Below are 25,338 nucleotides of genomic sequence, written 5' to 3'. Positions count from 1 at the left end.
AAATATCCCAGACAGAAGGGAAGGCTGGAACCAGAGTGGAGGTGAAGAGAGGGAGAACTGTGGGGAAACTGAGGAGAAAGGCTCGGTGACTTGTTGGATGTAAGCACTACTGAGGTAGGGAGGAAGCTGAGAAAACTGTTTTGAGCCATAGCGAGATCCCAGGGTCAGCCCATTTTCATAGGAATTTCCCTAACTCATTAGTTCTATGGGATAAAGTCAAACTGGAATAATATCTCTTATTCCACCCCATCTGACACCCCACTCTTGGGACAATCCAACACACAGGTCAGATCTCCTACCATAAATTTTATATTAATAGGCTTAATGTGAAAGCATTACAGATTAATTTCGTAGCTGGTATATGGAACTGAAAAGTCCCTAGAACTCCACTAAGTTCCTGGCCTTCTGAGCTTAGATGAAGATTTTGGAAAGTTTTCAGAGTCCTTTTGTTTTTGTTTATTTCTGTGATTTATTTTCTCACTGCTGCACCATGCCTTCCTGGTGTTCTCATTAAGAATACTGAGTGCTACTGGGTCTTTACCCTAAAGATACAAAGGTAGTGATCTGAAGGGGCACGTGCATCAGAATATTTATAACAGCAATGTCTACAATAGCCAAACTATGGAAAGAACCTAGATGTCCATCAACAGATGAATGGATAAAGAAGATGTGGTATAGATACACAATGGAATACTATGCAGCCATCAAAAGAAATGAACTCTTGCCATTTGCGACGACGTGGTTGAAACTAGAGGGTATCATGCTTAGCGAAATCAGTCAATCGGAGAAAGACAGCTATCATATGATCTCTCTGATATGAGGAAGTGGAGATGCAACATGGGGGGGTTAAGGGAGTAGGAGAAGAATAAATGAAACAATATGGTATTGAGAGGGAAACAAACCATAAGTGACTCTTAATCTCACAAAACAAATTGAGGGTTGCTGGGGGGAGGGGGATTGGGAGAGGAGGACATTGGGGAGGGTATGTGCTATGGACATTGGGGAGGGTATGTGCTATGGTGAAGGCTGTGAAGTGTGTAAACCTGGCGATTCACAGACCTACACCCTGGGGATAAAAATACATTATATGTTTATTAAAAAAAAATTTTAATTAAAAGAAAAAAAAAGAATACTGAGTGCTCAGGGCTCCTGGGTGGCTTTGTGGGTTAAAGCCTCTGCCTTCGGCTCAGGTCATGATCCCAGGGTTCTGGGATTGAGCTCCGAATTGCATCAGACTCTCTGCTCAGTGGGGAGCCTGCTTCCCCTTCTCTCTCTGCCTGCCTCTCTGCCTACTTATGCTCTCTCTCTCTCTGTCAAATAAATAAATAAAATCTTCAAAAAGAAAGAATACTGAGTGCTAACAATCTACCAGACATTTGACTTATTTTTTCCCTTTCCAGACTTATAGTGTTTTATTTACAAATGAAGAGCTGAGGCTAGGAAATGTTAAAGATAACACTGTTGTCAATACGCCATTTAACTGATAAATCCAAAGCTGAGATCCAGTTCAGTCTTGGTGCGGATCCAAAGTTGGTCCCCAAACAACTATAGGACCCTGTGCTCCCACTGTGAGCAGCTCCACTCTACATTCCTAGAATGAACAGTTTCCCAATAGTCAATGCCTGGCTTTATCCTTACGCAAGCTGCTTCACCTGCTCTCAAAATGGTATTTAGAGACTAGTGTCTGGGGACTGATTTTGCTCATGGCTATGGGGATGCCACTACTCCCAAGTTCTTTCAGGAGACATATCTCGTCAATACATGTGTGTACCTATGTGTTATGCATGGATGGACATGTATATGTGAATACATATATGTAAATGTATGCACATGTATTTATATCTACGTTTGTGTATTGATCTCTACATATCAAAAACTGTGAGTTTAAACCAATACCTCCAATCCTAATCCACCACAAATTTCATTCCAGTTTTCTTCCTTTCTATATTTTTAATCCCTTCTCCAATAGTGAGAAACCTGTCCCTTATTATCCTTAATATTTGATCAATATTCCTGAATATAGTCACTGTCCCAAAACCTCCACCACCCTTTCCCCCATGCAGATACCCTGTTCATCTGACTTGTAGTCCATGCTTTATTCCAGGTTATTCCACCCTCAGTATGAAAGCCCTCTCCCACCGTTTGGGCTCTCAAGTGCACTGAGATGCTCCCCCTCCCCAGCATGAATGATTTTCATTGCACGTGCAGGTTCTGACTCCACCACCAGGCTGCTCCCATGTGTGTGGATGCCTTCCTTTCTTGGCCCAGCACCCAGTTCTGAGACACTCCCATACATGGATGTCCTCCTAGCTTCTGTAGGTCTGACCCTTCATATCTGGCCACCCCCTGGGTAGATATCCTCCTCACCTTATTCAGGTTCTGATGTCCCATGCTTATGAGTCTTTTTTTTTTTTTTTTTTTTTTTTTTTAAGATTCTTGGGATTCACCTAAGTATTTGTGAGATCACTTAAGTGTAAAAGAAACAGAGATTATCTTTTGTATAAAGGATCAGGTTTAAAAGCAGCAAGGGTGATAAATAATTAAATATTTAAAAGTTTTACACCCGAAGTCAACTATATTCAAAATAAAAAATTACAAAAAAAAAAAAAGCAGTATGGCAAGTTAAAAATCAAGTTCGAGGGGTGCCTGGGTGGCTCAGTGGGTTAAAGCCTCTGCCTTCGGCTTGGGTCATGATCTCGGGGTCCTGGGATCGAGCCCTGCATGGGGCTCTCTGCTTAGCAAGGAGCCGGCTTCCCTTCCTCTCTGTCTGCCTGCCTCTCTGCCTACTTGTGATCTTTGTCTGTCAAATAAATAAATAAAATCTTTAAAAAATAATAAAAGTAAAAGATAAAAATCAAGTGGCAAAAGGAAAAATGGATAAATTGGACTTTAAAATTTTTAAATTTGAGGGACGCCTGGGTCGCTTAGTTGGTTGGATGACTGCGTTCGGCTCAGGTCATGATTCCAGAGTCCCGGGATCAAGTCCCGCATCGGGCTCCCAGCTCCACGGGGAGTCTGCTTCTCCCTCTGACCTTCTCCTTGCTCATGCTCTCTCTCACTGTCTCTTTCTCAAATAAATAAATAAATAAAAATCTTAAAATTTTTTTTTAAAATTTGTGCTTCAAAGGATACTGTCAAGAAAGTAGAAAGACAATCCACAGAATGAGAAAAAAAATTGCAAATCATATATATATTATATATATATATAATATATATATATATACACATATTTGAACAGACCTTCTTCCAATGAAGATATACAAATGGCCAACAATTACTCAAAAAGATGCTCAACATCTTTTAGCCATTAGGGAAATACAAAGCAAAACTATAATATCTACTAGTATGGCTGTGATTTTTTTAAAACACAGATAATAGAGAGATCATGCTATGACGTGGGGAAATTGGAGCTTTCCTCCATTCTTGTTGTGAATGTAAAGTGATAAAGCCATTTGGGAAAACAATCGGGCAGTTCCTCAAAAAGTTAAACAGTGTTACCATCTAACCCAGCAATTCCACCCTTAAATATATACTTAAGGGAAATCAAAACATATTTCCACCCAAAAGCAATACCCAAAGCTGGAAACAAGCCAAACATGCATCAACTAATGAATGGAATAAACAAAATACGGTATATCTATATAATGGACTATTCTTCAACCATTAAAAGAAATGAAGTACTACTAGATGCAACAACATACATGAAACTTGGAAACATTTTGCTGAGTAAAAGCTGCCAGTCACCAAAGATCACATATATTATTACATTTATATTGAATGTCTAGAATAGGTAAATCTATAGAGACAAAAAGTAGTGGTTGTCTAAGGTTGGTGGGGATGGGGGAATTAAGGGAAGAGGGAATGATAGCTAAAGGATACAGAGTTGCTCCTGGGGACACTGAAGTGTCTAAAATTGATGGTGATCATGGTCACACAACTCTGTATATTACAAAAAACTGTTGATTTGTGTATTGTAAATTAGTGAACCATTGGTATGAACCGTATCTGAATAAGTTCATTAAAGAAAAACACTCTCTGGGGGTGCCTGGGTGGCTCAGTGGTTAAGCCTCTGCCTTCGGCTCAGGTCATGATCCCAGGGTCCTGGGATCGAGTCCAACATCGGGCTCCCTGCTCAGCAGGGAAGCCTGCTCCCCCCTCTTTCTCTCTGCCTGCCTCTCTGCCTACTTGTGATCTTTGTCTGTCAAATAAATAAATAAAATCTTAAAAAAAAAAAAAAAAAGACACTCTCTGTATGCTGTGGAGTTCAGGGAAGGGGCTTTACCAGTTTCCAAGTAACTCTTCCTGCACAACCCTGTCTCTCATATACCCAGTTGTCCTTGAATTTAAGTCAGGTTCCTCCCCAAGGGCTCATCACCAGGTCTCTGGTTCCTGCAACATTTTCATAGACGTTTTCCTGTCAAAATGAATACTAAAGTCAAAGAAAAGGGAAAAGATACAATAAATTTTATTTTTCTCTCCCACACACCTCCTCCTCCTCCTCTCCTTTTTTATTAGAGTCCTGTGTTTCCTTGGAAACCACTCTCATCCCACCTCTAGTACTCACCTTGTGTGCACCTGACCCCACCCCAGATTCTAGGAATGATCACATGGCATTGGCATAAGCTGATCAACATAAACACCGCCAGCTTGACTACAGCAACCCACTCAAGGATGAAAGAGGGAATCACGTTAACCCAAACAGCATATATCCCAGAACTTTTGGGAGAGTTTGCAGCAAAAAGTCCTCTTTCCATCTTGGAACTATGGAAATAAAAGCTTGAAACTCCTGGGAACAGCAGACAGGACACACCTAACTCGTGAAGAACAGAGCCAGGACATGAAATGGAACCCCTTCCTGAAATATATTTTGAGCATCTGAATTCAGCCATGTTAGAAGTGAGATCTATTCATGGATTTTAAATATACAAGAGCTAATAATTCCCCTTCCCCTTTTTGTCTTTTTTGTTAAGTTCTGTTTGAATTTAGCTATCTATTGTGTGAAAGAAAGAATATTCCCAGATACAGACATACACCAAAGATCAACTATAATAGGAAGGAGGATGTCCAAGTGCAAAAACATGGTATTGATAGGTTGAGCTCTATAGTTAGTACGCAACAGGTTTTAACTTTTTTTGACCATCTACTTTACGGAGCTAAGAAAATTAAGGCTCATGGTCACACTAAGTCAATGACAGATGCATGACTTGAACTCAGGTCTTCTTACACCAAATTCTATTCCCTCTGTAACACCGTGCCATAAAACTACCACACATAACTATATAATATAAACCAATGTATATGTGTATACATTTATAATTTATACCCACTTCAGCTATCTCCTCCAAACTTTGCAACAGCAATATAAGGCAGAGAAAGATAGAAGTCTGTCAGTGGTAACCTCCTAAATATCTTGACACTTACATCCCCACGGCCACTGCCTATGATTAGTTCTCACCTTCCAAGCTCCTTGCTCCAAAAAAATTCTACTTTTACTTCTATTAAAATATATTTTTTATCTTTCATATCTATCCTCTTAAATAATCTTTAGTTTACCTTTGTACATAATAATAGGAAGAGATCCAGTTTTATTGTCTCCATATGGCAGTCTCATTTCTTACTTATTTCTATGTCAACAACATCCAGCATTTATTACTATTTCTTTGTGTTATGCCCTAATATCTGATAAAGCAAAATCTGCTTTTTATTCAACTTTTCCAGGGTTGACTTAGCTATTTACAGACTTTTACTCTTCTCTATGAGTGAGTTGTTTATCAAGTTCCTTAAAATTTTCCACTAAAATTTTGATGAAGTTTGCATTGAATTTATAGATTAATTTGGGAAAGTTACTCTCTTTATAATAAGTTATCCAACCCAATGGAATGTCTTCTCACTCATTCAGGTCATCCTCCTTCAGTCTCTACACTCACTGTGGAGTCTGCTTGAGATTCTCTCTCCTTCTCCCTCTGCTCCTCCTGGGTTCTCTCTCTCTAAAATAAATTTTAAAAAACTAGGGGTGCCTGGGTGGCTCAGTAGACTGAGCCTCTGCCTTTGGCTCAGGTCATGGTCTCAGGGTCCTGGGATCGAGCCCCACATCAGGCTCTCTGCCTGCGGGGAGCCTGCTTCCCCCACTCTCTCTGCCTGCCTTTCTGCCTACTTGTGATTTCTGTCTGTCAAATAAATAAATAAAATATTTAAAATAAATAAATAAATAAACTAAAAAACCTATCTTGTTTTTTAATAAGTACATGTAAATTATAATTTTTTTTCTCTAAGAAATGATTTATCTGTAATCCAAAAGTATTTACATGTAACATTTTCATTGTCATTTATTTCTAAGTACTAATTTACTTTGTACTTTCCTTTTAAACATAAAGGTTACTTAGTAATATGTAACTTAATTTTTAAATACGTGAAATTACATGTATACTTTTGTAATTAACTTTTAACTTCATTGCAATATGTTTAAACAAAACTCCACTCAGAAATAACCCTAATGGTGGGACGCCTGGGTGGCTCAGTTGGTTAAGCAGCTGCCTTCGGCTCAGGTCATGATCCCAGCGTCCTGGGATCGAGTCCCACATCTGGCTCCTTGCTCAGCAGGGAGCCTGCTTCTCCCTCTGCCTCTGCTTGCCTCTCTGTCTGCCTGTGCTCCCTCTCTCTCTGACAAATAAATAAATAAAATCTTAAAAAAAAAAAAAAGAAATAACCCTAATGGACAGTGGGGAAAGGAAATACCCCCAGAAGGATTGTCTACTGTACTGAATTGAATAATGTCCTCCCCAGGGGCGCCTGGGTGGTTCAGTGGGTTAAAGCCTCTGCCTTCGGCTCAGGTCATGATCCCAGGGTCCTGGGATCGAGCCCCACATCGGGCTCTCTGCTAAGCGGGAAGCCTGCTTCCTCCTCTCTCTCTCTGCCTACTTGTGATTTCTGTCTGTCAAATAAATAAATAAAATCTTTAAAAAAAAAAAAATAATGTCCTCCCCACAAATACATGTCCACTCAGAACCTGGGAACGTGACCTCATTTGGAAATGGCATCTTTGCCGATATAACCAAGTTAAGATGAGGTCATACTGGACTAAGATGGGCCCTAACCCAGTAACTGGTACCCAGGAACTGAAGGAAAATTTGAACCTGAATACACAGGGAAGATGCCAGATGACCACAGAGGCAGAGATTGGAGTAATACATCTATAAGTCAAGGAACACCAAGGATCACCAGAAACCATCAGTAGCTAGGAAGAGGAGAGTAATAATCCCCCCGTAGGGGCCTTCAGAGAGAGGATGGCCCTACTGACACTTAGATTTCAGACTTCTAGCCTGTGGAACTATGAGACAAGGAACTTTTGTTATTCTAAGCCACCTGATTTGTGGCTTAGAAATGAGGAAACTAATAGATCTGCCTTGTCTGATGTGAGAAGACAGATGATATACCTACACTGAGTCATGTGTGGTTGCTAACAGTTTGGTTGGATGGTTAGGGGACGAAAGAGATTGAAATGTTGGTGACAAGAAAGTATAGAGAAGTGGAATGTTGGCGGTCTTCTTGGAAAAGACAGACTGCGAAGATATTTTTGTCTATGTGAATGATTAACAAAGGATATTCACTACGGAGGAGGCTCTTAATAATCAAGTGGACAAAATGGAATGCTCTATGGATCAGACCTCTTTCCCCAGACCCCCAGTGTTTATTCAGTGGGCCCATGAACAAAATGATTACGGCAGGGATGGAAGTTAGCCATAGACCCAACTACATGGACTTCTCATTACCAAGACTGACCTGGCTAATGCTATTGCTGAATTCCTTATCTACCAATCGCAGAGATCAGCTGTGGCCCTTGATCAGGTGCTATTGCCCAGCCACCTGGTAGCAGGTTGATTGCACTGGAGCTCTTCCATTGTTGAGAGGGCAGAAAATCCTCCTCACTATAATAGACACACATTCTGGGTATAGATGACTCCTCTACTAATAATTCCACCAGGACCCCCATCAGTAGACTCACAGAATGCCTTATTCACCATTACAGTATTCCAGCAGCATTGCTTCTGATCAAGAAACTCATTTCAGACCAATAGAAATGCAGCAGTGAAGCCTACAGAATTGACTGGTTTTACCACATACTCCATCATCTATAAGCGGCTACTTTTAACTTAAAGGTGGAATTGCTTACTGAAAACTCAGTAATGGTGCCAGATGTGAGACAACATCTTCAAAGCCAGAGTTCTTACTTACAAAATGCAGTATATACTTTGAATCGGAGATCATTATATAGTGTTGTCTTCTCCACGCCAGAATATGTTGGATTCAGGAATCAAGGGATGTAAGTGGGAGTGGCTCCTCTCATCATTATATCACATAAGCTACTCACAGTTTATTTATTTATTTATTTATTTATTTATTTATTTATTTATTTATGTTTGCTTCCCATCCAGGGAACTCAGATTTGCTGCTTTAAAGGTCTTTGTTCCAAAGGGATGAATGCTTCCACCAGGGGACACAACAACACATGCACTAAATTGGAAGATGAGGCTGCCACCTGGCCATCTTGGACTTCGTATGTCACAAACCAGCAGGCAGTAAAAGACATCCCTCTACTGCTGGAGTGACTGATCCCAATTACCAAGAGGGAAATTAGGTTGCTGCTAACCTATAAGTACAAACAGGACTATATCTGAAACCCAGGGCATTTCCAGGAATATATCTTAGTACTTCCATGCCCAATAGTTAAGTATTAATAGAAAACTGTATTCAAAAAGGGGCAGGATGGGGGCGCCTGGGTGGCTCAGTGGGTTAAAGCCTCTGCCTTCAGCTCTGGTCATGATCCCTCCTGGGATCAAGCCCCAAGTCAGGCTCTCTGCTCAGCGGGGAGCCTGCTTCCCTTCCTCTCTCTCTGCCTGCCTCTCTGCCTACTTATGATCTCTGTCTGTCAAATAAGTAAATATAATTTTTTATAAAGGGGGGGCAGGATAAACAGTATGGAGATTTCTCAGATAGTTGAAAATAGAGCTACTCTACAACTCAGCAATTGCACTACTAAGTATTTATCCCAAAGATACGGATGTAGTGATCCTAAGGGGAACCTGCACCCCAATGTTTATAGCAGCAATGTCCACAATAGCCAAACTATGGAAGGAGCCCAGATGTCCCCTGATAAATGAATTGATAAAGAAGTGGTACATATATACACTGGACTATTTCTTAGCCATCAAAAGGGATGAAATCTTAGCATTTGCAATGACATGGATAGAACTAGAGGGTATTAGGCTAAGGAAAATAAGTCAATCAGAGAAAGGCAATTATCATATGATTTCACTTATATGCAGAATTTAAGAACCAAAACAGAAGACCATAGAGGAAAGGAGGCGAAAACAAAATAAGAGAAACCAGAGAGGGAGAAAAACCGTAAGAGACTCTTAACTATAGGAAACAAATGGGGCTACTGTAGGGGAGGTGGATAGGAGGATGGGTTAACTGGGTGATGGGCATTAAGGAGGGCACGTGATGTAGTAAGGACTCGGTGTTATATGCAACTGATGAATCCCTGAACTCTACCACTGAAACTAATAATATATGTTATGTTAATTAATTTAATTTAAATAAAATAAAACAAAAAACAACAAGGGGCAGGAATACCAAGGACTGAAATGCTTCAAGAATGAAGATTTAGGGGCGCTTGGGTGGCTCAGTGGGTTAAAGCCTCTTCCTTCAGCTCCGGTCATGATCCCAGGGTCCTGGCATCAAGCCCTGCATCAGGCTCTCTGCTCTACAGGGAGCCTGCTTCCTCCTTTCTCTCTGCCTGCCTCTCTGCCTACTTGTGATCTCTGTCTGTCAAGTGAATAAATAAAATCTTTAAAAAAAAAAAAAAAGAATGAAGATTTAGGGGACATCTGGATGGCTCAGTCAGTTATGTGTCTGCCCTCTGCTCAGATCATGATCCTAGAGTCCTGGGATCAAGTTCTGCATCGGGCTCCTTGCTTAGCAGGGAGCATGCTTCTCCTCTCCTGCTCCCCCTGCTTGTGCTTGTTCTGTCTCTCTCTGACAAATAAATAAAAAAGGAAGGAAGGAAGGAGGAAAGGGAGAGGGAGAGAAAGAGGGAAAGGAAAGGAAAAGGGAAGGGAAGGGGAAGATAGGAAAGGAAAGGAAGGGAAGGCGAGGAGGGGAAAGGGAAAGGGGAAAGAAGGGCACCTGGGTGGCTTGGTTGGGCATCTCCCTTGAGCTCAGGTCATGATCTCAGGAACCTGGGATTGAGCCCACGTCAGGCTCTCTGCTTAGTGGGGAGCCTGCTTCTTCCTCTCCCTTTGATGTTCCCCCGCTTGTGTGCTTGCTTGCTCTCTCTTTCCGTGTCAAATAAAATCTTTAAAAAGAAAGAAAGAAAGTGGGCGCCTGGGTGGCTCAGTGGGTTAAGCCGCTGCCTTTGGCTCAGGTCATGATCTCAGGGCCCTGGGATTGAGTCCCGCATCGGGCTCTCTGCTCAGCAGGGAGCCTGCTTCTCTCTCTCTCTCTCTCTCTCTCTCTCTCTGCCTGCCTCTCTGCCTACTGGTGATCTCTGTCTGTCAAATAAATAATAAAAATCTTAAAAAAAAAAAAAAGAAAGAAAGAAAGTTAAGATCATAACTCTCATACAAATATAAAATGAATATGTCCACAGGTTTTATTTACCTCATTAATTAATGAAGAAGCCAATAAGATGTTACAACTAGATCAAAGGAGAATTCAAATAACCACCACACATAAATAGAATGCAAGGAATGCTAAAAGAATGAATTTACCAAAAGATGCAAAATGGGGGCGCCTGGGTGGTTCAGTGGGTTGAGCCGCTGCCTTCGGCTCGGGTCATGATCTCGGGGTCCTGGGATCGAGTCCCGCATCGGGCTCTCTGCTCGGCGGGGAGCCTGCTTCCCTCTCTCTCTCTGCCTGCCTCTTCATCTACTTGTGATTTCTCTCTGTCAAATAAATAAATAAAATCTTAAAAAAAAAAAGTCTTCAATATTAAAAAAAAAAAAAAAAGATGCAAAATGTTCTAATCATCAGGAAATAAATAATCAATTGTATTCCACTGACACAATTAATTTCCATTTCTATGGGCTAAGTCGTTTGCATTATTATTAGTTTTCTACCCCCCCAACACAATAGTAAAATACCCCAAAAAACACACAAAAAAAGGTTAATTAGGAAGTGTGCTCAAGGCAGTATATTCAATAAATATACACATAACACATAAAACATGGATGAATAATAATAAAATAACACTGAGTGGGACAAAAAATTGGGAGAGGGTTATTAGTTTCTTGCTTGCCAGTTCCCAGGCCACCTGGAGCTGGACCCTGTGAGCTCCGCTCATTTGCCTACTGGTACAGCAGAGGGCACTGGAGGGACACCGCAAGACATAGCAGAGAGGTAGGTGGCTTTCCTTCTCAGATCTTCACATTCCTGGGATGTCTCCTATGAAGACCCAGTGGCAGATTTCACCACCACCCTAAACGGATCGCTTCCAGGGGAGCATCCCTGGCCTGCAGGCTGCTCCCCAGCTCTGGGCTGTTGCAGCGCTCCCCTGAACTCATCTGTCCTCCAGTCGGTTGCAGCCTTATCCTCTCCAAGGACATCTGAATCTCAGCTTCGGGTTGGGGTGGGGTCTGTTCCAAGTGGGTGGGTGGATGTTTTCCCTCAAGCATACACATAGTTGTGGTGTTTACATTTGCTATTCTGTAGAGTTATCTTTTACCTCTCCTAATAGTTAACCACCTTTTATTAGTCAATAATATTACATTAAATATTACTGATAAATTATGGGTGTGGTCTCTGTTTCCAGACTGATAAAAACATAACCTTATTTATTTTCTTCCTATTCATTTCTTAAACTCGTCAAGTCCTTATTATTACCCTAACAAATATGTATTAGCAAGCTCTCCTGTCCCTTTGATATCCTCCCAAAGCAGCCATCATATTAATAATAGCTAGGATTTTAGTTCTGCGTTGTAATGGATATATTTTCTCTTTCTCTTTTCTTTAGTTCTAGTTACTTTTTCTTTTCTTTTTTTTTTTTTTAAGATTTTATTTATGGGCGCCTGGGTGGCTCAGTGGCTTAAGCCGCTGCCTTCGTTCGGCTCAGGTCATGATCTCAGGGTCCTGGGATCGAGTCCCACATCGGGCTCTCTGCTCAGCAGGGAGTCGGCTTCCTCCTCTCTCTCCGCCTGCCTCTATGCCTACTTGTGATCTCTCTCTCTCTGTGTCAAATAAATAAATAAATAAAATCTTAAAAAAAAAAGAAAGATTTTATTTATTTGACAGAGCAAGAGAGCACAAGTAGGGGGAACAGCAGAGGGAGAGCGGGAAAGCAGGCTACCCTCTGAGCAGGGAGCCCAGATGTGGGGCTCGATCCCAGGACCTTAGGATCACGACCCTAGCCAAAGGCAGATACTTAACCATCTGAGCCACCCAGGCACGCCTGCTTTTTCTTTTTTAAGGCTACAACAAACTGTACCTAAATATATGACACAGTTACTTCTGATCTCTCTTAAAACACATCAGGACTTTTTTTTTTTAATTTTCTTCTCATTTTTGTACTTCCTCAAAAATGTTTTCAATGTGAGTTTTTCTGTGGCAAATTTTCTGAGAACTCGTACACTTGAGGATTAATATCACTTTTCCTATGCCTTTTTTTTAAAATATTTTATTTATTCATTTGACAGAGAGAGAAAGAGATCACAAGTAAGCAGAGAGGCAGGCAGAGAGAGAGGGGGAAGCAGGCTCTCCGCTGAGCAGAGAGCCTGATTTGGGGCTCGATCCCAGGACCCCGGGATCATGACCTGAGCCAAAGGCAGAGGCTTCAACCCACTGAGCCACCCAGGTGCTCCTCCTATGCCTTTATATTTGAAAGACAATCTGGGTGAATATAATATTCTAGGCTCAAGGGGGTTTTTTGTTTTGTTTTGTTTTGCTTTGTTTTCACTATAACATAGACTACTCCTTTGCCTTCCTGCAGCCAGTATGCTGTTGAGAATTCTAATATCGGTATGATTCCTTTTCTCCTTTGCAGACTATATGTTCTCCCTTTCTAGAAAGTTTCAGACCTTTTCTTTATCTCTAGTACTCTTTCACTATAACTTGTCTCTGAGTGTTTCCTTATGTCTTCTCTGAACTTTCTGATCTAAAATCATTCTTCATTAGTTATGAGAAATTTTATTATTTCTTCAAATATATTATTTCTTCAAATATATAAAACATCCTGTTCTTCCTTATTCTTTTGCATTTTGTCTCTTGAGACTCCTCTTACAAAGATGCTGATACTACTACTATTCTCCACATCTCTTTGCTATGTTTTGTTCATTATCATTTCCTGCTAGCATTTCCATTTGTTTGATATGAGTTTCTAAAGGAGAGATCAACAAACTACAGCCTATGGGCTAAATCCAGCTTGTCATCTATTTTTGTAAATAAAGTTTTATTGGTATAGTTATGTTCATTTATGTATGATCTATGGCTGTTTTTCTGCTACAGTGGAAGAGTTGAATAGTTCCAACAGAGACCATGTGACCCACAAAGTTTAAATATTTAAAATATTTGCCATCTGGGGGCACCGGGCTGGCTTAGTGGGTTAAAGCCTCTTGCCTTCGGCTCAGGTCGTGATCCCAGGGTCCTGGGATCGAGCCCCCACATCGGGCTCTCTGCTCAGCAGGGAGCCTGCTTCCCCCCTCTCTCTTTGCCTGCCTCTCTGCCTACTTGTGATCTCTGTCAAGTAAATAAATAAAAATTTTAAAAAAATATTTGCTATCTGGCCCTTTATAGAAAAAATTTGCCAATCCCTACTCTATATGATAGGAACAATTCTCTTCTTTCTTCTAGACTGTACCTTGCCTACTTTTGTTTTATGAATGAATGAATGAATATGAACAAATGAATGAATAAGTTTTGAAAGACAAATATCTATCAATAGGTGGAACTGAGATACATTTATTTCAAAAGATGAAAAGAGAACATTCTTGCTAAAAGGAACAGGAACAGTATAAGCAAAGGGGTCCCTAGTTGGCTCAGTTGATTAAGCATCTAACTCTTGATTTCGGTTCAGGTCTTAATCTCAGAGTTGTGAATTCAAGCTCCACATTGGACTCTGATTACTGGGCATGGAGTCTACTTAAAAGAATACATAAAGTTGTTAAAAAAAAAAAAAAAGAAAGAAAAGGAAAGGAAAGAAACATATAAGCAAAGATACAAAAGTAAAAAGGGTAGATTTCTAGTAGAGTGAAATATTTAACAAAAGTGAAGCTGGAAAGACTGATTAAGAACTCTTTTAGAGGGGCTCCTGCGTGGTTCAGTGGGTGAAGCCTCTGCCTTCGGCTCAGGTCATGGTCTCAGGGTCCTGGGATCCAGCCCTGCATTGGGCTCTCTGCTCAGCAGAGAGCCTGCTTCCCACCCCTCCCCCCTGCCTGCCTCTCTGCCTACTTGTAATCTCTCTGGCAAATAAATAAGTAAAATCTTTAACAAAAACAAAAACAAAAACAAAAAACAAACAAAAACTCTTTTTGAAAGTCTGGAGTCTAGAATGGAGAGATGGTGCTTAGTTCTCTTTGCCAGTGCCAGATATGTCACATGACCGGAAATATGCTTTAGGAGGACTCATCTGGCAGCATTGTGGAGAACACACAAGAGAGAGAGGACTGAGGAGGGATGGAGAACAGTTCAGAGGCTGTGGAACAGTAAAATACAAAGGAGCTCACTCAATATGGTGATGTAAGCTCAGAGTCACAGTGCAGCTTGCTAGAGTCACTGTACTTGGTCTCTATCCCAGACCCACAGTAGCCTAACTGTGGGATACTAAGCAAGTTGCTCAGTCTTTCTGAATTTCAGTCTCTCTCTATCTTTTTTTTTTTAAGATTTTATTTATTTATTTGACAGACAGAGATCACAAGTAGGCAGAGAGGCAGGGGGAGGGGCGGGGAGGGAAGCAGGCTCCCTGCTGAGTGGAGAGTCGATGTGGGGCTTGATCCCAGGACCCTGGGATCATGACCCAAGCTGAAGGCAGAGGCTTTAACTCACTGAGCCACCCAGGCGCCACTCTCTTTAAAAAAAAAAAAATATCTATCTATCTATCTATCTATCTATCTATATATTTATTTATTAGAGACATCACAAGTAGGCAAAAAGGGAAGGGGAAGCATGCTCCTTGCTGAGCAGAGATCCAGACCTGAGGCTCGATCCCAGGACCCTGAGATCAGGACCTGAGCCAAAGGCAGAGGCTTAACCCACTGAGCCACCCAGGCACCTCTAAAGTTCAGTCTCTTTGTCTCTAAAACATGTTGATTCAGTGAGGATCCAATTAGGAAAATAACACTCCTGCCAGGTAATTTAATAGAATTTAATAAGATAAGACAGTCTTACGGACTGAAGAATTAAAAGACCCAACAGGGGATTAAGCAACTGCAGGAAGCAATGGTCACTTCCAAGGCTGGCACGAAGGCCAGACAGTGTTAGCAGACCCCAGGAGGCAGAGCTGCTGATCAGGACATGGGGGAGCTAGAGCTAGGGAGGAGGGGCAGCCCCTGGCTCAGAGCCCTGCCCAAAGCAGAGGGAAGAGAGAGACGCTCCAGAGTCTCCTCTCACTCTGCCCTCCAGTCTCCTTCCATTGACATCCATTGGCCAACCTAGACAGAAGTCATTTTCCCAGCACAGAAACCTAGGAAAGGTGATTTGCAAGAATCAATCCCCAGATCCACAGCAGAGGCTGGATGAGCTGGGACTGGATGTGAGGCAAAGAAGCAACTCGGGCACACACGGATACATCACCGCAGCTGAGTCTACACCCTGGGCCAGCACATACTATACAATCAGTGAAGGGTCACAGGCTGGGTTTTTGTCTTGCCCTTTCTTACATCTCCATCCTCATCTTTTACCAATTTCCTCCTAATTTCGGGCATACTGAAGTATTTCTAGTTTCTAAAATTCACCATGAATTCCATCACTTTGGGACTTGTGAGTGTTTATCTCCTTTTGCCCACATAGCTTTATGCCCTTTGCTGATGACTCATGTTTCCCCCAACTCCCTCTCTCTCTTTGTTATTATCCTAGACTCTGCCTCTGGCAGAATGTTGTCCCTGAGTCCATCAGTGTTTGTTAGATGCTCCTATCTATGCTCTAATAGCATTCTACGCATACCTCATAGCACCGGGCAGACTGCAGGACAATGAGTTTATCTCTTTGTTTTAGTTTTCTACTGCTGCCTAACAAATTACCACAAACCTCGCAGTTGAAAACAATACACATTTTTGACCTCACAGTTTCTGTAACTGAGAAGGCACACATGCTTTACCTGGGCCCTGTGCACAGGATCCTACCTGGCTGAAATCAAGGTTTGGGCCACTGTATCCTCCTCCACAGGCTTGACCAAAGAAAGATCCATTTCCAAGTTCCTTTGGCAGAATTAGTTGTATGACTAAGGTTCCTGTTTTATTGCAGCTGGTGTCCAAAGACCACTCTCAGTTCCCAAAGACACTTTCTGGTCCTTGTCACATGGCCCTCTCTATAACATGATAATCTGTTCCTTCAAGGCCAGTGGGAGAGCTTCTGCTATAGCTTCAAATATCTCTGCCTTCCTCCTCCTTTGGCATCTAGATCCTCTTAAAAAAAAAAAAAAGAAAAGAAAAGAGCTCACCTGATTAGGTTGGGCTCACCGACATTCAAGGAAAGAAAAGTTAAATAGCAAATACACACCAGGATGGTGAATCTTGGGGGCCATTTAGAATTCTGCCTTCCATACTCTTCTTCTAGATGTGAAGTGTGCAAAGACAAGCCAAGTTTCTTATTTGTCATTATATCCCAGAATGGAGCAGAGTCAGTACTTGACACTTAGTAGCTATTCAATGAAAGAATGAAGAAATACAATAAGAAAGGGAAGGGAATGTCTAGGGGAGGGAGGGAAATATTTAAATAGAAAGTAAAATATAGGTGCACCTGCGTGGCTCAGTCGGTTAAGTGTCTGCCTTTGGTTCAGGTCATGATCCCAGGATCCTGGGATAGAGCCCCACCTCCGGCTCCCTGCTCGGCGGGAGTCTGCTTCGACCTCTGCCCTTCCCACTCTCTCTCTCTCTATCAAATTAAAAAAAAAAAGAAAGAAAGAAAGAAAAGAAAAGAAAGAAAGTAAAATATGACTTGGTAGGTAATAAACATTTGAACCTGAATCTTGGGTCTATAATGGTACCATTATAAAAAGTTGAAAAAGGGCGCCTGGGTGGCTCAGTAGGTTAAAGCCTCTCCCTTCAGCTCAGGTCATGATCTCAGGGTTCTGAGATCGAGCCCCGCATCGGGCTCTCTGCTCAGTAGGGAGTCTGCTTCCCCCCTCTCTCTCTGCCTGCCTCTCTGCCTACTCGTAATCTCCATCTGTCAAATAAATAAATAAAATCTTAAAAAAATAAAAATAAAAAAAATAAATAAAAAGTTGAAAACAAAGTAGGAGGAATTGGGTTGGGTGAGTTGTGAAAGAACAGGGGGACAGAATGAAATGATTTGTATTTCATACTTCGTATGCTGACTTTGTTTTGCCTATGGTACAACCATGTGGAAATCTCCTGTGAACAAATGAGCATGAAAGTCTGGAACTTTCTTGTGTGCCTGGGTGGCTCAGTCAGTTAGTGTCTGCCTTCAGCTCAGCTCATGATCCCAGGGTCTTGGGATGGAGCCCCGCATCCGGCGCCCTGCTCAGCGGGTAGCCAGCTTCTCCCTCTGCCCCTGCCTCTGCTTGTGACTCCTCTCTCTCTCTTTCTCTGTCTCTCTTTCTGTCAAATAAATAAATAAACAAGTCTGGAACTTAGAAGAGAGATATGGGTTGGGGTGAATCATAGTATTGAGTACTGAATTCTTGAAGTTGTGCCATAGTTGGTAAGTACTCTTACCACCAATCCTTCTCCCATGGAGGCACCATAACTTGGCTCTTGTACTCTGGCTCTGACTCATGTCTTTTCTTTTTGTACTTTCCAGCTATTTGATCTTTCCAGAATTACTCAGATTTTTCTTATCCTCATCCTATTTAACCCTCCAGATGTCACTGTCAGAATAAAAACCCATTGCTAACTCTCTCAAGCCTGCTGATGTGGATTTAACTGTAATAGACATAGTTAGAGATATTTATACTAATCTAATTCTGTGTATAGTGGTGAGAACATGACCTGGAACCACAGAAGAGCTGGGTTCAAGTACTTCCTCTGTTTATTTTCTGTGTAATCATTATGGAGATGATCTCTCTGAGCTCTTTTCTTCTTTATACATGAACTATATATAGACACATGTTTTCAAGAGAATTAAATAAAATTTTGTGTGTGAAATGTCTGATAAATTATGGAAATTCAGTAAAATGCCGCATTAATTTTTTTAGAAAAAATATGGATGTCGTGCTCATGTTCTTTTGCTCGAGATTCATTGGGATTTTTCAAATTGCTATTATAAATACGAAATCAGTTTAACAATATTACCACATAACAAAAAAACATTCCTAATCCCCACTGGGATTGGGAAGTAGTATGTACTAGCAATGAGTAAAAACTCCCACACCATATGAAACTCTTATTGTACTGGTTAGAAAAAGTGATGTCAGGTTACTCGGAACCATATTTTCTGCTAAATATTCATGATGCAATAAAGAAGTTATTTTAATTACAGTAATATTGCACCTAGTTCTTTTTAGAGCAGAAGACAGCGGGTTTACATTTGCATATCTGCCTCCCTGGTTGAGATGTAAAGCTAGGAATTTCTGTATCTGCCTACAATCTATGCTGAGCTCTCAGTATGCTTTCTTACTACGTGGTTTTAGGGATTCCTATTCATTTTCCTTTTTTTTTTTTTAGGATTGTATTTATTTGTCAGAGAGAGAAATAGTAGAGAGAGAGTGGGTGAGCACAAGCAGGGGGAGGGCAGGCAGAGGGAGAAACAGACTCCCTGCTGAGATGAAGGCAGACATTTAGCCCACGGAGCCACTCAAGCGTCCCTCCTATTCATTTTCATAAGATAGCCTCATTAGTCTGTCTAAAATGCAGCCGGAGATGCCTGGGTGGCTCAGTCAGTTAAACAACTGTCTTGGGCTCAGATGAGGTTCATAGAGTTCTAGGCTCAATCCCCACGTCAGGCTCCCTGCTCATCGGGGAGTCTGCTTCTCCTTTTCCCTCTGCCTGCCTCTCCCCTGTTTGTACTCTCTCTGTCAGATAAATAAATAAATCTTTAAAATAAAATAAAATAAAATGCAGCCTGATTAAGTCTCCTACCCAATGCACTTAGGATGAAAGGACAACTCTAGCTTGGCATGGCAGGTACTTTACCAGCAGTTTCCTGTTGACCTTTCCTGTCTTCTATCTTATCACTGCCCCTCGCAACCTTTGGCCCAAAGTCCTACTACCCCCTCTTTGTGCTCTTTTTTTGGGGGAATGGCTCTTCCACCACTTTCCGTTACCTGGTTTAGGCTAAGTTTTCCACCTCCCTCCTCACTGTCGCTTTCTCCTCATCTGTACACCTCTGAACTCTGGGTTGCTTGTTTTCTTTTCTTTTCTTTATAAAATATTTTATTTATTTATTTGACAGAGAGAGAGAGAGATCACAAGTAGGCAGAGAGGCACGCAGAGAGAGAGAGGGAGAAGGAGGCTCCCTGCTGAGCAGAGAGCCCATGCAGGGCTGGATCCCAGAACTCTTTGAGATCATGATCTGAGCCGAAGGCAGAGGCTTAACCGACTGAGCCACTCAGGTGCCCCTGCTTGTTTTCTTTTACAAGTGTATACTCAGCTTTCAGTTTGGTTGAGGTTTATTTACACTTTGAAGAAATTATCGCTTTGAAATATACATACAGTAGTTTTGGAGTAACATAATTTTTCTTTTCTTTTTTTAAATATTTGAGAGAGAGAGTGAGTGAGAGAGAGAGCATGAGAGGGAAGGTCAGAGAGAGAAGCAGACTCCCTGCAGAGCCGGGAGCCCAATGTGGGACTTGATCCCTGGACTCCTGGATTATGACCTGAGGTGAAGGCAGCGGCTTAACCAACTGAGCCACCCAGGTGCCCCTGGAGTAACATAATTTAAACTGCTGGTCTTGCTGACTGAAGAGTTTAAGAGCCCTTTAGGCTGGCCAAGCAACAGCCATCCATTTCATGATGCAGACACATTTTTCACCAGTCTCCATTTTTAACATGATGTTCCTGCCTCTTTGTACCATTTGGGTGCTTTGAGAATACAGCCTATGAATTTCTGTGAGTCCCAGGGTGTTCACTGGTTTGTCTTTAAATTTTAAGTAAAAACATGGCTGAAAATTGTCAAGAAGCTTCCCAGGAGTCCTTACATTAAGAGGTAGTTTTTTGTTTCTTTTTTTAAAAGACTTTATTTATTTATTTGACAGACAGAGACCACAAGTAGGCAGAGAGGCAGGCAGAGAGAGAGGAGGAAGCAGGCTCCCTGCTGAGCAGAGAGCCCGATGTGGGGCTCGATCCCAGGACCCTGGGATCATGACCTGAGCCTTAGGCAGAGGCTTAACCCACTGAGCCACCTAGGTGCCCCTAAGAGGTAATTTTAAAAGTACTCTTTTAAAAGGGAAAAGTGGGGGCGCCTGGGAAGCTCAGTTAACTAAGCATCTGACTCTTGATTTCAGCTCAGGTCATGATCTCAGGATCTTGAGTTCCAGCCCCGTGCTGGGTCCATGCTGGGCGCGGAGCCTGCTTAAGATTTTCTCTCTCCCTTTCCCTCTGCCCCTCAGTAATAATTGCTACACCAACATGGGGCTCAAACTCAGGATCCCAAAATCAAGAGTCACATGTTCTTCTCACTGAGTCAGCCAGGTGCCTCAGAAAGACAACTTTTCGAAAGAAAGAAAGAAAAAAAAACCTCATTAGAATAACTATCCTGCTTTTTATTTATTATGAAAAAATTTAGGGGTACCTAAGTGGTTCAGTCAGTTGGGCATCTGCCTTTGGCTCATGTCATGATCTCCAGAGTCCTGAGATTGAGCCCCAAAACAATGAGCTCCCTGCTCAGTGGGGAACCTGATTCTCCCTCTCCTGCTCTACCTGCTTGTGCTCTCTCAGTCAAATAAATAAATAAAATCTTTAAAAAAATTAATTTTGGGGATGCCTGGGTAACTTAGTCTGTTAAGCCTCTGCCTTCAGGACCTGGGATTGAGTTCTGGATCAAGCTCCCCGCTTAGCAGGGGTCCTGCTTTAAAAACCTCTGCCTGCTGCTCCTCCTGCTTGTGCTCTCTCTCTGTCAAATGAATAAATAAAATCTTAAAAAAATTAATTTTGGGTGCCTGCATGTCTCGGTTGGTTAGGCCACTGCCTTTGGCTCAGGTTGTGATCCCGGACTACTGGAATCAAGTCCCGAATTTGGCTCCCAGCTCTGCAGGGATTCTGTTTCTCCCTCGGACCTTCTCCCCTCTCATCTCTCAGTCTCTCCGTGTCTTTCAAATAAATAAATAAAAAAAAAATTAATTTTGACTTTAGTGTTTTTAAATATTAAAATATATATGTATATATATATTTAACAGACAGAGATCACAAGTAGGCAGAGAGAAACAGGCAGAGAGAGAGAGAGGAGGAAGCAGGCTCCCTGCTGAACAGAGAGCAGGATGCAGGGCTGGATGCAGGGCTGGACTCTGGGATCATGACCGGAGCTGAAGGCAGAGGCTTTAACCCACTGGGCCACCCAGGCGCTCCTGACTTTAGGGTTTTTAAATAACCTACCATCTTTCCAGAAATTAATCAATAGAACTATGTGTTGGAATTATTTATTTATTTGTTTCTGCTAGGCACTGGAAACTTTGTCATAGATATGGCCTATCATTAGCACACAGCCTTAAGAATATTCATATAAATGGAATGGACTACTCTCTGAAGCAAAACTACATCATCTTCTACAAAAAGTTGTTGCAAAATTACATCCTTTAGCTTTAAAAGCAGGAAAATAAAAGTATCAAACTCTCAACATTATTTACTAAGCTGACCACAGTTTGAAGGTATTAGGAGGTAGAATAGGATGATTAAAGGAACATGACAAAGGAAAAAGTTTTAGAAAGGAATAGTAAAGACTTTTAGATTATAAAATATTATGCACATATATATTACAATGAAATGTATTAGTTCCATAACAAAAAGGTTAAAATGTTTTTTCTGATTAGAATAGATACCAATCTCTATTGGAAACTTTTAAGAACAATACAAACACCTGTCAGAGGTGACTCCTGCTCATAGATGACCTCTAACGCTTTTGTCCGGAGGCACACCAAGACACCTTCATTATTTAAGCAGTTAAGGTAAGCCAAATCAATATCATCATGGGAGCATAGGGAGGAGGAAGAAGAGTTATATTTTGGAACACAGCCCATGGGAAATTAAGCCAGGTAACCAAAGGTTTAATTTGGAAATGCAAATATCTATTGATTAGGTTTTCAATCCACACCGTTCATGTACATGAGGAAGGAGTAATGAGGGGCAAAGCAATAGCGACAAGGAGGAGGAGGAGGAGGAAGAAGGAGAAGAGAAGGGTGAGAAGAAATACAAAGGGCACTGAGGGGGTTATTTTCATTCATTACATTAATATACATTTACATCATATTACTGTTGAGAAAGGTAATCTTCTTCATCCAAGTAATTTCATCCACTTTAAACCATTATGATACTATAAAAACCCATCTAAGCCGTTCATTGTAATCTTTCTGCATCTCTTTCGGTGAGGGAGGAGAGATGGCGCAAAGACCAAACTCGATGCTTTCCTTATATTCATAGAAGGAATCGCTAGCATCTCAACTAGACATTAGCTTTCCCTTCTTCCTTTGGTTCTGTTTGCCAAAACCCCTACCCCTACGAGGATTTTCTGGGTTTGGGCAGTGAAATGCAAGAACCCAGAGGTTGGTTTCAGGAGATCACGACTTGAGACTGTTTCCCGTGCCACTTTGTAGCTTGCGGACCTTGGGCACAACACTTAATTTTCAGCTCTTCGGCTTCATTATTTGGGAAATGGCAATAATGATGTATCTATTTTATAAGGTTGTTGTGAAGATGAGTTGGGCCTGTGAGTGTGAAAAGCCCTCTATAAACTGGAAAACACTCTCCAGATGTGAGTTATTATCTCCTTTAAAGGGCACAGAATCTGTTTCAATTGTATAGGAAATTGCAGGAAGTCTCCTTGACACTTTTAGTCAGAACTTGACATTGAGCTGAATCCCTCTGAGGAAGAGAAATGGTTCTTGCGCCCCACGTCAGCCCGGGGCAGGGTCACCCACGCTGCCGGTGCGGTCACTGCAGTATTCCATCCTCCGCTGCCGCTCCCCCTGGATCCTCCCACCGGTTTCCCGAGGAGGGTGGCGACGTTCCTAGCCATTTGGGTGGCGCCAGCTAGAGGGCGTGGGCCAGGCTGATCTGCCCAGCGCCGAGCTGCAGGGTGGGGGCGGGCCAGGCCGGGGCGGGGCCACCCGAGGAGGGCGTGGCCTTGCCTCCGGGGCGTTCAGGCTCTGCGGGCGCGCGGAGCTCGTGGGCCAGCAAGCGGACTAGCGCGCGGCCCCTGCGCACTCGGCCGCCGCCTGCGCGCGTCGCGGGCGCAGCTGCATTTTCGCTTCCGCGGCTCGGGAGCCGAGACTGGTGCGAGCCGCCTCTGACTTGCGGGAGGACGCTTTCCTCTTCGCTCTCCGCACCCGCGCCCTTTCCCCACCGCAACAGGTCAGGGGAGAGCGGAGGTGGCGAGGGCGCACGACTTGAGACTGGAGGAGCAAAGGTCAGGAAGGTAAGCGGAGCCCCTGTGCGCCCCCGGGCTGGGGGTCAGCCTCGCCGGGAACGCCGCAGCCGCTGACTTCTGGGAAGCCCAGGCTCTCCCCGCCTCGCTGCCTGCTTCCCAGCACGCTGACTCAAGTAGCTGGCGTTTCCACTTTTCCGGTGGGAACGGGCGAAGGAGACGCGGAGCTCGCATCACCCTTGCAAGTCCGGGGCAGGTAGCGTCTGGAAGAACTGGGGGTGGAGCGGTGGGAAACACAGGAAGAGACCCATTTTCCTTCCCCACTCTCCCAAATCCGACGTCTCCCGGTGCGCCCCGCGTCTTGCGGAAGGATGTTCTGTTTTGGAACCTAGTCTCTGGGTTGCGTAATAGAAGTGTCCCAGAAGTTTCTCGGGGAGTAAAAGCGGGGCTTTTCTCTCGTCCATTCCGAGTTCCCCATCCCCCCCGTCATTGTCACCCTCCTCTTTGCGTGTGGTTGGGAGAATTACTGGATCCCGTCCGATCTAATTGTGATTGAGAGGAAGGCGCGTGTTCGGTGGTCCGCAGCCTCGAGAGAGCGAAGGGGGAAAGTTGAAGGCACCTTCTGCGATTTGCCCCTGGGGCGCAGGGGGACGGCATCTGCAGAACGTGGAACTGGTTAATTTCTCTTGATAATTTTTCACGCCGGTGTCTGATCCTCCTGTGACTGCTGCATTCGAGCCCCCCGACGTTGCAAACACCAGGGTCGTCGAATTAAAAAGGGAGAGGAATTGGAGAGTTGTGTAAATCGTACCCACCTTAACGTAATGGTAGTTACATTAATGAATTTGCAAGGGACCTTTGAAGGTCTCGATACTTTCTTAGTAGGTTGGACTTGCAGGAGTTTCTGCACTCACAGACACCCCAATATTGTTATGCAGATTGTGCCAGGAAAACCTTTGGCTTTGGAGGTGGAGATGTGTCCGTTTCATCCCGGAGCCAGTCACTCTTGCGGGGAGGGGAGGTACGAGGGAGAGGGGGCGCTTGCAGACCATGTTTTGCTATGCTTTTTTTAAGTGTGGGATCGGGCTTTTTTAACCCTGTCGGTGCACCTTGAGGGCTGGGGGCCGGGAATGACATATCATCGAGGAACCAGACAGATTTAAAACCTTAAAGGCGAAACCGTAATTAAGGCGAAGACCCAGTTCCCTGGGACAGTTGCAAAGTGAAAACTCAGAAATTGAGACCCAGAAACATCAGACAAGGGAGCGCCCTGAAAAGTGTGGGAATTTTGCTTGTGCAAGATTATTTCAGAACAAGGTCTGGCACATTTCGTAGGAGGTAGGCAGAGGTGGGATACCTCTCCCGGAGCTCTGTGCGTCAGTCAGGCTCCGCGTGGAGATAGAAGGCCCGCAAAAGAAAAAGACCTTTGGACTATGAATCTAGTTCTCTTCAGAGACTTGAGCATACCTAGGCATGGCCCTGTTTCAATGTTTACTTCCTCTGTCTAATGTATTTCCTTAGCTTGCCTTTCATCTTTAGTGGAAAGGATTCCTTGAGTGGATATTCTGGAAATAAATTCATAGGAGAGTTGAAAATTCTGGATGATTCTCCTGCTTTAATTTAAAGGTGTTGTCCCTTGCCAGTGTTAGAAAATACTGT

At 42.9% G+C, this 25,338-nt stretch overlaps 1 protein-coding gene across 4 annotated transcripts in view; it reads left to right on the top strand.

Annotated features, from left to right (window-relative positions):
• AFF1 (ALF transcription elongation factor 1) overlaps positions 1-25,338 on the top strand; it is a 250,846-nt gene that overhangs the window by 21,950 nt on the left and 203,558 nt on the right. For 3 of the 4 annotated variants that reach the window (XM_082726638.1, XM_082726635.1, XM_082726633.1), the window contains exon 1: positions 23,407-23,730. The exons of the other annotated variant lie outside the window; for it this stretch is intronic. The gene's annotated coding sequence lies outside the window, so the exon portion shown is untranslated. Of the gene's footprint in view, positions 1-23,406; positions 23,731-25,338 lie in introns of those variants that run through there. 4 annotated transcript variants of the gene reach the window in all.

Source organism: Mustela nivalis (genome assembly GCF_964662115.1).
Source record: "Mustela nivalis genome assembly, chromosome: 4".
NCBI classification, from domain to species: domain Eukaryota; kingdom Metazoa; phylum Chordata; class Mammalia; order Carnivora; family Mustelidae; genus Mustela; species Mustela nivalis.
Note: the sequence above shows the minus strand (reverse complement) of the source record. Positions and strands in the feature narration are given on the sequence as shown.